Source organism: Lutra lutra, chromosome 4 (assembly GCF_902655055.1).
Source record: "Lutra lutra chromosome 4, mLutLut1.2, whole genome shotgun sequence".
Classification (NCBI taxonomy): Eukaryota; Metazoa; Chordata; class Mammalia; order Carnivora; family Mustelidae; genus Lutra; species Lutra lutra.
This window is the reverse complement of record NC_062281.1, coordinates 49846266-49860452: the sequence shown is the minus strand read 5'-3', so window position 1 is coordinate 49860452 and position 14187 is coordinate 49846266. Positions and strand designations below refer to the sequence as shown.

General features: G+C 37.5%; 1 pseudogene; it reads right to left on the bottom strand.

Moving 5' to 3' along the window:
* Positions 1 to 14187, bottom strand: part of LOC125097255 (40S ribosomal protein SA-like) — a 100409-nt pseudogene that overhangs the window by 75179 nt on the left and 11043 nt on the right.

Here is a 14187-nt window from a genome sequence, read left to right as displayed (position 1 = left end):
GAAGGCAGGGTGAGGTATCCAATGATGAGCCAACAAGTTTAGTGATGCTATAAAGTACAGTCATCACCCACACCTACCAATGAGGCCATACTTTCCAGGCCAATGACTATTCATAAAGAATCTCGTGTTTCCAACTTACATGAATGCTTTAAGTGTCCGTTGTTAGTGAGAATGTAATCTAAATATTTCCACTTCCCAAAGGCAAACTGAATTGTAGATACACTGAAGATAGACATCTTGTAAATCTTGATCTAACATAAGAGTCTAGCTAAGCAAGAATTTGTTAAGTAATGGTGAATAAGAACGTGAATAGAAACTATTTCTAAGGGGCTAGAAAATGGTGGCAGGCTTGCTTGCTCTTACATATGATAGTTCTCCCTGGAATGTCTTTCCTTCCACCATCTTGGCAAAGTCTCACTCATTCTTCAAAACCTAGATTAACCATCATTTCATCTGGAAAGCCTTTTCTGACATGGCCCACTTTCCTCTCTTTCAGGCAAAGATCATCAGTCTCTCCTTTGATCAAGTGCAACATGTACATAATTTTAACTGTTTTTTTAAAAGATTTTATTTATTTATTTGACAGAGAGAGAGATCACAAGTAGGCAGAGAGGCAGGCACAGGGGGAAGGGGAAGTAGGCTCCCCTCTGAGCAGAGAGCCCGATGCAGGGCTCGATTCCAGGACCCTGAGATCATGACCTGAGCCGAAGGCAGAGGCTTAACCCACTGAGCCACCCAGGCGCTCCATCCATCATCATTTCAGTTTTATTTCAGCACTTCTCATGCTAACTTATGTGTATTGCTTTACAACACGATGTCTGATATCTACTTTAAGTACCTTGAAGACAGAAACACTGTCTTATTTGACTGCATATTCCTGGACACCTCGCTTGGTGCCTGAAACAGAGTCAGTATTCAAGAATTGTTGACTGAATGAGGAAGAGTAAAAGAAAGTATATTATTGATTTGGCACAAATGTAGTCAGAAGAATGTTCCAGATAATCGAAGTTTATACCTCCAGCAATCAAAACTTAAAATGATTTATAAAGACAGAAATCTTAATAAATTGCCTTGCAGATTTTTCTGCCTCATTAAGCAAAATGAAACAACATCATGATTACTTTCTAATCTATTCAAATACCTCATTTTGAATCAATTATACTATTCTCTAATGTACTCTCAAAAAAGTTTAGTTTAGGCACCACCTCTACCAGGAAGCCTTCTCTAGCCCTATCCCATCAGACTTCACTAGATATCATCTTATGTTATTCATAGAACCCCCTTGTATACTGCTTACAATACTTTATGGAAATTACTTGTTAATTCACATGATTCCACTACTTCATATGGTCACACACCTCTATTTTCCCCATTAGACAATGGGCAGCTCTGGACAGAACACCCCATCTAATTCATCTTTTCATTGCCAGGGCCAAGCAGAGCACACTAGGTGCCCAACAAATGTTGAACTGAAATGAACATAGTCGTTACAAGAGGGTTTTGAAAAGTGTAAAACTTAATCTCTACGCTAAATTATTCCCACTTTCTTCTATTTTATAACATTAGAATTTTCTGTATTGCTTCTTTTTTTCCCCCAATTATATCATGTTACTCCATCAGAGTACATCTAGAAGGCCCTTTACATCCCTTTTACCAATCCAATGATTTCCAATTTTTTTTTATCACATATCTTGATCAGTAGAAAATATTTGAACCCACACCTCTACTAAATGACAGAGAGTAAATTTGTGTATACATTTATACACATTTATTTACAAATTTGAATGCATGTATTTTAAACTGATATTTTATGTACGCTCATAACCAGAAGGGAAAAACGAGCAAGATTAGATGATAATAAAGCAAATATTTTTAAACTAAAGTGATATTTTATTATGTTTATCAATAACATGAAGTTTTTTGCTCTTACTTTGTAAGATCATCTTCTTTTAACCTTGTTATAATATTTAATGATAGAATATTTTGAGGGTTTGGATTCTAGATTCAATTGATGTAATGCTTAATTTTAATGGCTACCATAGATGAAAAAAATACTTCAAATGGACAAAGTATAACTTAATCTTTAGTTATTTAAGTACAATGCTCATTTTTTATGCCCAGGCACTAATTACATAAAACTTTTTGTTGAAATTCAAACAGGAAATTCAGTTCTCCTTGAGGTCATCTTGATGTAGGCATTGTGTTTAAAAAAAAAAAAAAAAGTAAAAAGATTCAAAACTTCATTTGGAAGATGTTTAGATAGGGTAGAAAATTCTATTTCAAAGATTATATTTGTGACAACATGGATGGACCTAGAGGGTGCTATGCTAAGCAAAATAAGTCAGACATATAAAGACAAATACCACATGATTTCACTTACATGTGGAATCTAAAAAATGAAACAAACAAAACAATACAAAACCCAAACTCATAGTTACAGAAAACAGACTGATAGTTACCAGGAGGAGGGGTGCTCAAGGGGAGAATTTACAACTTCCAGTTGTAAAATAAATAAGTTACAGGAATATAATGTACAGCACGGGGAATATAGTTAATAATATTGTATTTGTATGATGCATGGTAACTGGACTTCCTGTGGTGATCATTTTGTAATGTATACAAATGTCTAATCACCATTATACACCTGAAATTAATATTATATTGTATGTCAATTATACCTCATAATAAAAAAGGTTGTAAAGTTTGCAACTATAAGCATCCTTAGAAGTGACATACTTGCATCATTTTTCAGCCACAATATCACATATCAATAAAAATATTTTCAAACACTTGTTTTTCAAATACCTTTTCCATAATACCATTTCCCCAAAAATTATTTTCTTTCTCATTTACTGAAAAAAAAGTTTTCTTTACTTTAATAATACTTAAAGAATAGGCAGCTTGTTTTTAAATATTTGTTAAGTAGCACTTTATTGATAAATCTTTTGTTATCAGGGAAAGGGTCAGCAAATTTTAAAAACCTTTTTGTAAATTTGTCTTTAAATTCAACAGCAGTTTTAAGTATTTTTCATTAAAATAACCAGTAAATTCTCTATGGTTGCAAATATTATTGTTATTTCCTATTTCACTAAGTCATGTAAATATTTGACAATATTTTAAAGGTTCATGTTTTTATGAAACTAAGAACTAATGGGGCGCCTGGGTGGCTCAGTGGGTTAAAGCCTCTGCCTTCAGCTCAGGTCATGATCTCGGGGTCCTGGGATCGAGCCCCGCATCGGGCTTTCTGCTCAGCGGGGAGCCTGCTTCCTCCTTCTCTCTCTCTCTGCCTGCCTCTCTGACTACTTGTGATCTCTATCAAATAAATAAAATCTTTAAAAAAAAAAAAAAGAAATTAAGAACTAATGTTGATGCGCTTCTGGCTTCAGTTTCTCTGAGGAAAGAAAAGTTTGCTTATCGATGATGCAGTTAAGAGAATTCACATATAAAAACATTGCCTAAAATATTTCTGAATTTTCAACTGCAGGCAAAGCATCAGCTCCATCACAATATGTGTTTCCCATAAAACATTTTTAAAAGAAATTTAGTAAGGCTTTTCTTACTGCTGAGAATTTACCTTTTCCAGTAAATTCTTCTTTTTCTTTAAAGTTTTTTCTTTCAATTCCAGTTAGTTAGCATATAATATGAGCTTTAGGTGTACAGTAAATTCTTCTTTTAGAGGCACAAAATTGTGATCAATCATGAATTTTTTTTTAAATACAATCTAGCCAATAGAATCTGAGACAGAATAAAAATGCCAATATATTCACCCAACTCTATCATGACATAAATTCTAATGCTACATAATTTGTCTTACCTGTCTCTTGAAGTCTTCAACTTTGGCAGTGTTTTCTATGTATCTTCCAACACTGGTGACAAAGGAAAATGGATGTTAGTGTGGCTTATTGCTTCGTGAATTAGTCCAGTCTTATTCACTCTGGAAGGGAAAATAGTTTTCCAAAGTGGTCTTTTTTTTTTTCTTTAAGAAATTATTTATTTTTCATCAGCCTTATTTCCACGTTGTTTGCCTTTGTGGAAGAGCAGCTTACGACCACTTAGTGGTCGTTCCTACCCTTTCAGTGGCCTGAGCAGTGGGAGAAGCCTTCAGAAGCCAGCTGAGCACTCCAGTTTTCAGTAGGGAACTGCTGAATCAGCACAGAGGGTGCCTGCACGCCCTCACACCAGTCTCGGACTTCAGGTGGAGTGCCGGTGAACTCGTGAGCTGGAGCAGTCCATTCACCTTGAAATTCCTCCTCAGTCACAATGTTGCCAGCAGCAGCCTGCTCTTCCTTTTCCATTTCTTCAAGATCTCTGTAGAACTAGAGATCAGGTGTAACTTCCCAGGAGTGTTCGCGGGAAATGTGCCACACATGCATAGAACTTCCCAGCCTAGTATCCACCACATCAGACCCACTGAGTGAGCCCCTTTGTTGTTGCAAGGGATGGCCATGTCCACACAGTGCTGAGGAGAGTCTGTGTTACATAGAGCGACAGTAGGCAGGTTAATGTAAGATGCCTCTGTGAGAGGCTGGTGGGCAGCCCTGGGATCAGTAACCACCGGAAGTCTCAGCTCCCAGAGGCTGCCTGGATCTGGGTAGCGAAGTCTACAGCAACGAAGCGACCAGCAGGAATAGTGGCTCTGGAAGCAACAGGGCATTTCAGCTCACTGGCCAGTATCCCTGGATGATATGAAATTGACAAGAGCCAGGTTTTCAAGGGCAACGATGGTGCAAGCTGCCAGCAGGAGCTTCTCCCAGGTTCTCTTCAGATTTATGATAGAGATGCCATCACATTTCCTTTTGTAGATGCACTGTTCCATTTGGAAATCAAGGTTGGTGCCAGCTGAGTGGGTTCCTGATGCAAGGAATTTGAGGACATTCTCCTCCTTCATTTACAGGACATAAGGGGCTCCAGATATTGTGAAAGATTCCCTTTAATTTAAAACAATGCCATAGGGACCCCTCCCTGTGTGGTGTGGAAAGCCCAAGTGGTCTTTTTTAATAAGTAAACTTATTTGTTATTGAGTTTAGTAAAGTTTCACTAAATGCCAGATTGAGTAATTCTTGACTTTGAAAACTTCTGAAAAAATTGCAAAAGTTTGTCCTCATGTTTTGGATGCTTAGTTTTTTAATGTCTTGCTAATCATGAGCTATCTCAAGGCACAGAATATGACACGAGGATCTTCATTAGCAATAACAACAAAAAAAATCCACACTTCAAATAGTTTCATCATAACTTTGAACCCGAGGGGAGGTGACTTTTTGTTATATCTGAATAAATCTTGTTTAATACTGTAATTGCCAAAAAGCATGTTCACAAAGAAAAGTGTCACAGCTAAGATTTTCTTTTTAGTCCAATTGTGCTTGTATTAACTTTATCTGCTGTTTCTTTGAAGAATTTTTAAAGTCATTTGTCCATTTCATGAATTTTAGTTTAGGTAGAACTTAAAACAACCCAGATAACCTCATGATGAAGAAATGGGAGGAGGTGCCCCATTGTTCTGGGGAATGCAATTCCCACTACTTTGCTCCCACGTGATACGAGGTTAAAACCTAACACCAGACATTCATGAGCTACAGACCATGATGGCCCGTTGTCAATCTTTTTAATTAAATGTTAGGAAGGACTCGTTTCTTTTAAATTATTTTTAAATAACTAGAAGTTTTAATATTTTCTTCCCAAAGTACAATGGATAGCCTAGTGCTCTCCTGAAATACATATACCTCACTTTGGAGTAACTGTTCTAATGTTTGGTTGAGTGAGAAAACGTGCTAACGTTTTGGACGATTTCCATCTTCTGAAGCCCTGAAAGTCTTATCATCTTGAGCACCAGAATGTATCATTTACTGTTTGGTATTATTTTCATTGTAAATATATTTGTCTTGTCTCCTCACCTAAATTATAAGTAACCGGAGGTCATGGTATACTCTTTTCTCTTATTCTTTTTTTTTTTTTTAAGATTTTATTTATTTGACAGAGAGAAATCACAAGTAGGCAGAAAGGCAGGCAGAGAGAGAGGAGGAAGCAGGCTCCCTGCTGAGCAGAAAGCCCGATGTGGGGCTTGAACCCAGGACCTGGGATCATGACCTGAGCCGAAGGCAGCGGCTTAACCCACTGAGCCACCCAGGCGCCCCTCTTTTTTTTTTTTAACATTTTATTTATTTGACAGACAGAATACAAGTAGGCAGAGAGGCAGGCAGAGAGAGGGGAAGGGAAGCAGGCTCCCTACTGAGCAGAGAGCCCGATATGGGGCTCGATCCCAGGACCCTGGGATCATGACCCGAGCTGAAGGCAGAGGCTTTAACCCACTGAGCCACCCAGGCACTCCTCTTTTATTCTTCACATTACCCAGCACAGGCCTTTGTCTAGAAGATATATGATATATATGTTTTCTTGTGCTAAATGTTTAGCTTCTCATATGCTATTATCTTGTTTGCCTGAATTACAATTTCTGTAAGGGCAGGAGACTTATTGTTCTTCTTTGAATTCCCCACATCTGCCGCATAACTTATATGAACCTCCAATGAACATTTGTTGACTAAAACCAGATAACAAAATAGATTTGACTAATAACCTCATTTTACACAGAAATTAAACCAGTAAACTATGGATCATGGCTCTAATAAAATTCATTTATTCTTTCACTCATTCATTCCGTCAAATAATGTTTACAGTGCATTTTCTATGTACCACACATTAATTACAACTGTAGCATAGCAATACAGAAAGTGGAGAACACAAACTAAAAATATGATAAACACGCTATATAATCATTATATAAGAATCCATATTGAATAGAGGCAAAAAGAAGCTGTTGCACACTCTCATAAATCTCTTCAATTTTATATGTAACATCCAATGTGGTTATAAATTATTTATTCAATATTGGTCTGTTTTCCTCACTGGAAAGTAAGTCCCACTGAGGCTCAGACCAGGCCTGACTTGATACTACTCAAGAGATTATGTGCCAGCATTGTGCTGGCACATAACCAAGTAGTCAGTAAGTCTATCTTGGATGAATACATAGTTGAATGTATGGGGAGAAAACCAATACTGACAGCATATATTTTAAAATCCAAAAATAGGGAGACTTATAAAACAGAAGATTAAACTTTTACTGAAGACAACTTGAGACAGACAAATTGTTCAAGAAAAGTACTCTATGAGTAAATTAAAAAGAGTAATTTAAAAGATAAGTTTCTGTTGGATTTTGACAATGGCCGCAAGTTCAAGAATTCAGTAATTTGCTCGACAAATACGTACTGAATTCATACGAAATTTCAGGCACTGTACTGGGTGCTGGGATGCAGAGGAGTAAGATAAACTTGTTCTCTGTCCACATGGAATTTACAGATATAGAAGGTACTAAAAGGCATAAAGATTATTTTTCCAATATGTAAAATAAAACAAAAATCTCTATTACCAAAAATAATTGCATATTTGATAACACAAGCAAATACCTAACAAGTCTTTAATTGTATTTTGGCATACATATGTATTTTGGTTACATATGTGTAACTTCAGTTCCCACATTATGTTGTGTGGTTTCCTGCATAACTGAGGCTTTTCCGCACTCTGGAGCATTGTTCATGCTTTGCTCCTTTCTGGAAGACTTTCCCACTTAAGGCCTTTTTTACTTCTCCAAATCCACTTATCCTCTAACATTTTTGGACAAGCACAGCCCCCACTCACCCTTTGATACCCCCCTCAAACACCTTTGTGTGTGTGACCATCATGGTACTTAACAATAGCATTTATTTGTCTATCGTGATTTATTTGTCTCTTTTCTGAACTCTAAGTGCCTCTAGGGCAGAGGCTAATTTTCACAGATTTTGTATTTGTAATGCCTGGTACAGAATAGATGATCAATAAATGTTTGTTAACTGGAGCTTAAACTCCTACTCTCTATTGTGAAAGAGCTATCTGTCTAATAAAGAGTAGGACTTCACCTGACTGCGTGTATTTCCAAGCTTTCTTTAAAAGGTATTCTGCAATCTGCTCGTCATCAGGAAAAATCATAGCTACAAGCATCACAAACCTGATTACATTCTCATTTCTTTTCACCAACAGCTTAAATCCACATGAGAACTGGAGGCAGAGAATGTAATGTATCTTTACCATCCTGATCGCATGAAATCTATTTATCTTCTTAACACTTGAAGTACTAAAAGACTGCATAATAAGCAAAGTCACACTTCTTTTTTGGCAAGTCTCACGTCTAAAATGCTGCTAAAGTGCTACAGGGGAACATTCTCTGTGCCATTACCACTCCTGGGGTAATAAATGAATTTTTCCAGAAACACAATACAAAAAGAATTATGAGTGTATGAAAATACCATCTGTGAATATTATCTCTGACTTGGTACATCAGATACATAGTGAGGTATACATAGTGAGGTCCTTTCACTGATTAATTATTATGTTGGTATCTCTGTATTATCTGTTGTCACAATAATGTTTCATAACAAACCACCAAAACCCAGTGTCTTAAAACAATAAACATTTATTTAGTTCACAAATAAAAAATACAGGTTGTTGATATTGAATAGGTTTAGCTGGAAGTTTCTTCTGATCTCATCTGGATTTCCTGATGTATCTGAGGGCTGGCTGGCAATTGGATGAACCAGGATGGCCCAAGCTCAGATGTCTGAAATAACTTAGCCCTATTCCTCATGTCTGCCATATTCTTCCTGCAGAGCAGCTGGACATGTTCTCATAGCACAGCAGAAGGGAAGAGTGACTAGGGTCAATCATGCAAAAAGGCAACAGAAAAGCACATGCACCTTTCTACAAAGCCTCTGTTTGTGTCATGTTGGCTAACATCCTATTGGCCAAAACAATTCACATGCCCAAGCATAGAGTCACAGTAAAGTGGAACTTTATTAATTTTTTTAAAGATTTTATTTATTTATTTATTTGTCAGAGAGAGAGAGAGAGAGGAAGAACACAAGCAGGCAGAGCGGCAGGCAGAGGCAGAGAGAGAAGCAGGCTCCCCACTGAGCAAGGAGCCCGAAGCGGGACTTGATTCCAGGACCCTGGGATCATGACCTGAGCCGAAGGCAACGGCCTAACCAACTGAGCCACCCAGGCATCCCTGGAACTTTAAAGTTATAGGAAAAACATTGTGTATTCAAAGAAGTCACTAAGTGGGGTCATTAATACAACCAATCTATGGCACCTGGATTCCTGAACCTACCATGATATTACATTGAAAATTTGCATGATATTTCCATATAAAGAATTCTGGATACTTCAGAAAGTAGAGTTTTCTAAGAAATATACTACAGTGTTGTTGTTTTTTTTTTTTTTTTAAGATTTTCTTTCTTTATTTGAGAGAGAGAGAAAGCGAGAGCATGCACACGAGGCCGGGGGTGCAGAGGGAGAAGCAGGTTCCCCGAAGCAGGGACCCTGACATGGGGCTCAATCCCAGGACCCCAGGACCATGACCCAAGTCGAAGGTAGCTGCTTGACTGATTGAGCCACCCAGACACCCCAACTACAGTGTTTTAAAGTTTTGAATTTTATTTGGAATTTGGCATTCAGTTTCACAAAGCTATAGGTTTTTTAAAATAAATTCTCCATCTGATATACTTTTTTCAAATATAAAGGTAAAGGAAAACTATGTAATAATAGCAATTATAAACTACAACTGATTTTGTGAAATCCAGCAAAGTAAACCTGTTAAGACAGGTAATACAAGGGGTCCACTAAAGAAGGAAATCGATGTAACAGAAAAATATTTATTTAACCTACAAAGAGAGTGTGTACGTACACGTAAGCACATGCACATACACACATGAAATATTAGAGCCAAAGCTTCCAAATGAACACTGAAAAAAAATTGCTTAAACTAGAAAATTAGACTTTGCAATACTTTAAGAAAACAATGCATGAGTTAGGTTTTTCTGGCAGCAAAAAAGCCTTAAATAGGTAACTTCTGTGGATATGGAAGACCTATGCAAAACAATCTCTCAACAGTCATATGGTCAGGCTTCCTGAAAAACTGAAATGCCATTCAAGATCCACTGGTGCTCAGTGTCTCTGTAACTACAGTGATCCAGCGGCTGTCTGGTTTACCCTGTTGTCCCTCAGCAGCAAGAAGGAAAGTGCTTTCTATTCTAGGTTCTCTCCTGTAGAGCTAAACTGACCTCTGCTTCTGCGATCACTGTTTCCGTCTCACTGTCACTTCCCTCTACCTGTTTTTACTTTTACCTCTTGACTTCTGATTACTGTGTCTTTCTATGAAGACTCTCTGTTTCCATGTCATCCAGCTACCTGTATCTCTCTCAACATTGTCTAATTCTGCCATCACTCTTCAGGAGGGTGTTGGCAAAGTCTTTATTCCAGGCCATGTCCTAAGCTACAGGCTAATTTTTAAATGAGTATCTTTGGCTCCAGAACCCATCATTGTTCTGCTCAGCTATTGTCCAATGTTAGTATTATTGGGCAAAAAAAAAGGCCCCTCAGTTGAGGCCGTAATTATTCCATGCACTCTGCGGCCTCTCAGAAGAGGGTAGCCAATGTGTCAAGGGCTTTCAACAGATTGTTTGATATTAAAAACACAACAAACAAGAAAAGAAGAATCCAGGAATGCAAAGATATATCACAGTAAGGTAACCTATTAATACAATCCTGGTGTGTGTTTTATTTTCAACACCAAGCAATTCTCCAATTCTCAGGGGACACTGACAGAGTATCTGACAATTTAACTCAGTTCTGAGATTATTTACCTGGAGATAGCATCAGATCCCATAGTTTATGAGGCGAGCCCTATAAGACTGCCCCCTGCTCCTCTACAGCTGCCGGTCCCAAGTCCATGTTGTCACCTGTTTTCCTAACCTGTTGGCTAGAGATAGGAGGTTCCCAGAATTCCCTCTTTGGGTTTGATTAATATGCTGGAATGGCTCACAGAACTTTGAAAAACACTTTACCAGTTTATTATAAAAGAATATAACTCAGGAGTTGCCAGATGGAGGAGATGCATAGGGCAAGGTATATGGAAAGGGGTGTGGAGCTTCCATGCCCTCTTCCAATGGACCATTCTCAACTCTTCATGTGTTCACCAACCCAGAAGCTCTCCAATCTTGTTCTTTGGGTTTTTATGGAGACTTCACTGTATAGACAGGATTGACTAAATCATCAGTCATTGGTCATTGATTCAACCTTCAGCCTCTCTGGCCTTCTCAGAGATCAGGAGAATGTTTTTGTTGTTTAGTGCAATCCCAACTGCAAACCTGATGAGTTTTTTTTTAATTAGACAAAATGACACATATAACTGATAATAACCATTATGTGAGAAAAAAAACTAGAAATTTTGAAAATGAAGAGTAATGATGAACATTTCCCTTAAAGGTAGCCTGTATGTACCCTTATGGTTATGCTTTGTGATCCATGTCAGCGTTCTGTTATGATTGCTTAGTTCATGTGATTCATGTTTGTGCTTTACCTGTTGTTAAGCATTTGGTATATTAACCCTGCTTATAGGTAGTAAATTATATACTATAGCTATAGTAATTAAAAAAGTGTGATATTAATGATTATAAAAATAGAAAGACTGATAAAAGGAAGAGAATAGATGGCCTAGAAATATATTATTGTTTAATGAAATGGAAAAAAACTAATTTTAACATTTTACACTAGAATTTCTCTTGGGAAAGAAATCCTTTTGTTGAGAAAGATATCTTAATATATTGCACAAGGGTAAAAGGTGAGAGCCTCGGGGCATAGGCTGGAAGAAGATAATGGAACAAAAAGAAAGAGATACTACTCTGCCCCAAAAATTAAAAATGAAAAACTTGTATGAAAAGAAAGTAAATAGAGGAAAACTCACATGCTTGTAGAGAGAGGTGGCCAGTGAGAAATTCCTGGCTGTAGATTGGCTGAAGGCTTTTTGAAAACAGGGAGTTTTTAAGATCAATGTTATTTATTTAACTTTTCTTTTTCAAGTTTTTATTTAAATTCCAGTTAGTTAACGTATAGTGTAATATTAGTGTCAGTAGTAGAATTTTGTGATTCTTAAGATCAATTTTAAATTGTTTGTATTGCTGCATAAAAATCCCCTTTGTCTCCCTCTAACTGTCAATGAAGAATGCTGCACTCAGAGGATAACTCTCACGAGTGAGGTTTTCTTTTTTAAGGGGGTGGGAGTAGTGAGAAGGAATCCAAAAAAAAAAAAAAAAAAAAATCTTGAGATTCATGTCTAGTGTGAAGCAGAGAAGAGGCCAGCCATGTGGGATGAGATGTATGTAAAAGCAGAAGTTAATTAGAAGCTGATTCACAAAGCCAGAAGAGACCATGTAAATAAATTCTTTTGGGGATTCAGAGAATTTGTAAGAGGGAGATTGGATTTCTCATAGGATGTTGACTAAGGGGTTGGAGCCAATTTTATTTAAATATCAAAGGGTAGGCCAACCTTAACTGACAACTGGGTTAACTAGTACATGTGGCAATTCAGCCTGTGATAATAATAATTTTTAAAGTTGGCATTATGAATCAGTGGGAAAAGGAAGTATAAAGAACTACCTTTTATTATAGGTATTTACCTAGGGAGGGATAAAGTCCTACCTTAGAGTTTAATCAGATAATAATTTGTATAGTGAAGAGATCATCATTAAGAGCTACTCTGCCTAGGACCTACTCTATGCTAGGCTCTGTCTTAGGCACTGAGGATAGTGTAGTGAACATAGTAGACAAAATATCAGCTCTTAGAAACTTTTCATTCTAGAGGATGGAGATAGCCATTTTTTTAAGTGAGGGGCATACATCTTCATGATGCACTATTTTTGGTATGCTGAAAAATGTATTTTGAATTCAGAGAAAAATGAATGAAGAGAATATACATGGTCAGCAAAATGACATGAAAAACTACCTCAAAGTAGCAGGGGAAATGACCTTAAAATGATGGAATAGTTAGTTTGTGTATTTTTAAAAGGTTTTATATATTTATTTGCCAAAAAGAGAGAGCACAGTCAGGGGGAGTGGTAGGCAGAGGGAGAAGAAGGATCCTTGCAAGGAGCCTGATGCAGGACTTGATTGCATGACCCTGGGATCATGACCAGAGCCAAGGGCAGATACTTAACCAACTGAACCACCCAGGCATCCCTAATATGTGTTTTAGAACAAGGTCAGCAAACTTATCCTGCCCCGGGTTAGTTAATAAATATTTTAGGCTTTGTATACTATACAGTCTACGTTGCAACTACTCAACTCTGCTACTGTAGCTCAAAAGTAGCCACAGACAATACAAAAGAGAATGAGCATATGCCTGTCTTGGTATAGAACTTTACTTACAAAAATGGGTATCCGTTTGCCCACCATAGTTTACCAACCCCTCCTCTAGGGTTAGGATGCCTGTACTCAAGTTTGACTTCATCTCTTACTGGATGAAAGACTTTGTACAAATTACCCAAATTCTCTAATGTTTGTAGTTCATAAGAGGAAAATGAAATAATGCATATAAACTGCTTTGTTGTTTTTTTTTTTTTAAAGATTTTATTTATTTATTTGACAGAGAGAGAGATCACAAGTAGACAGAGAGGCAGGCAGAGAGAGGGGAAGGGAAGCAGGCTCCCTGCTGAGCAGAGAGCCCGACGCAGGACTCGATCCCAGGACCCTGAGATCATGACCTGAGCCGAAGGCAGCGGCTTAACCCACTGAGCCACCCAGGCGCCCTGTTTTTTTTTTTTTTTTTTTTTTTTTTACAGTTCCTGGCTCATAATAAATTCTCAAAAACTGTTAGTCACTATTACTAAATTAATGTTTTAGATATGTATTTACAGCCTCTGAACATACATTTTGTCCACATGTGTGCATACTTGTGTTTGGCTGTATCTGCCTGCATGTATGGAAATGTATGTTTGTGTGAGATGGATTGTATCCATATCCATGTCCTGGATTATAAAATGAGTTAAGATTGTGTAAATGACACTGGTGAAATAGCCACCACAACTGAAGGTATTGGAGTTTTCATGGCCACAGTAGACTGAGTACCAAGCTCACCTCACCTTCCAAGACAATTCTACTAGACTTGGAGGACCAAAAACTAACATGAATGGAACTTCTGGGGCCCCAGAACACTGCTCTAGACTGGAAGACTTATGCTTGGGAATTGCACTGCTTCAGGAGTAGCAGTAGGGAAAGACTGGATATTAAGGTAAAATTAACCCCCTGAGTTGAAGAGAAGAAAAATAC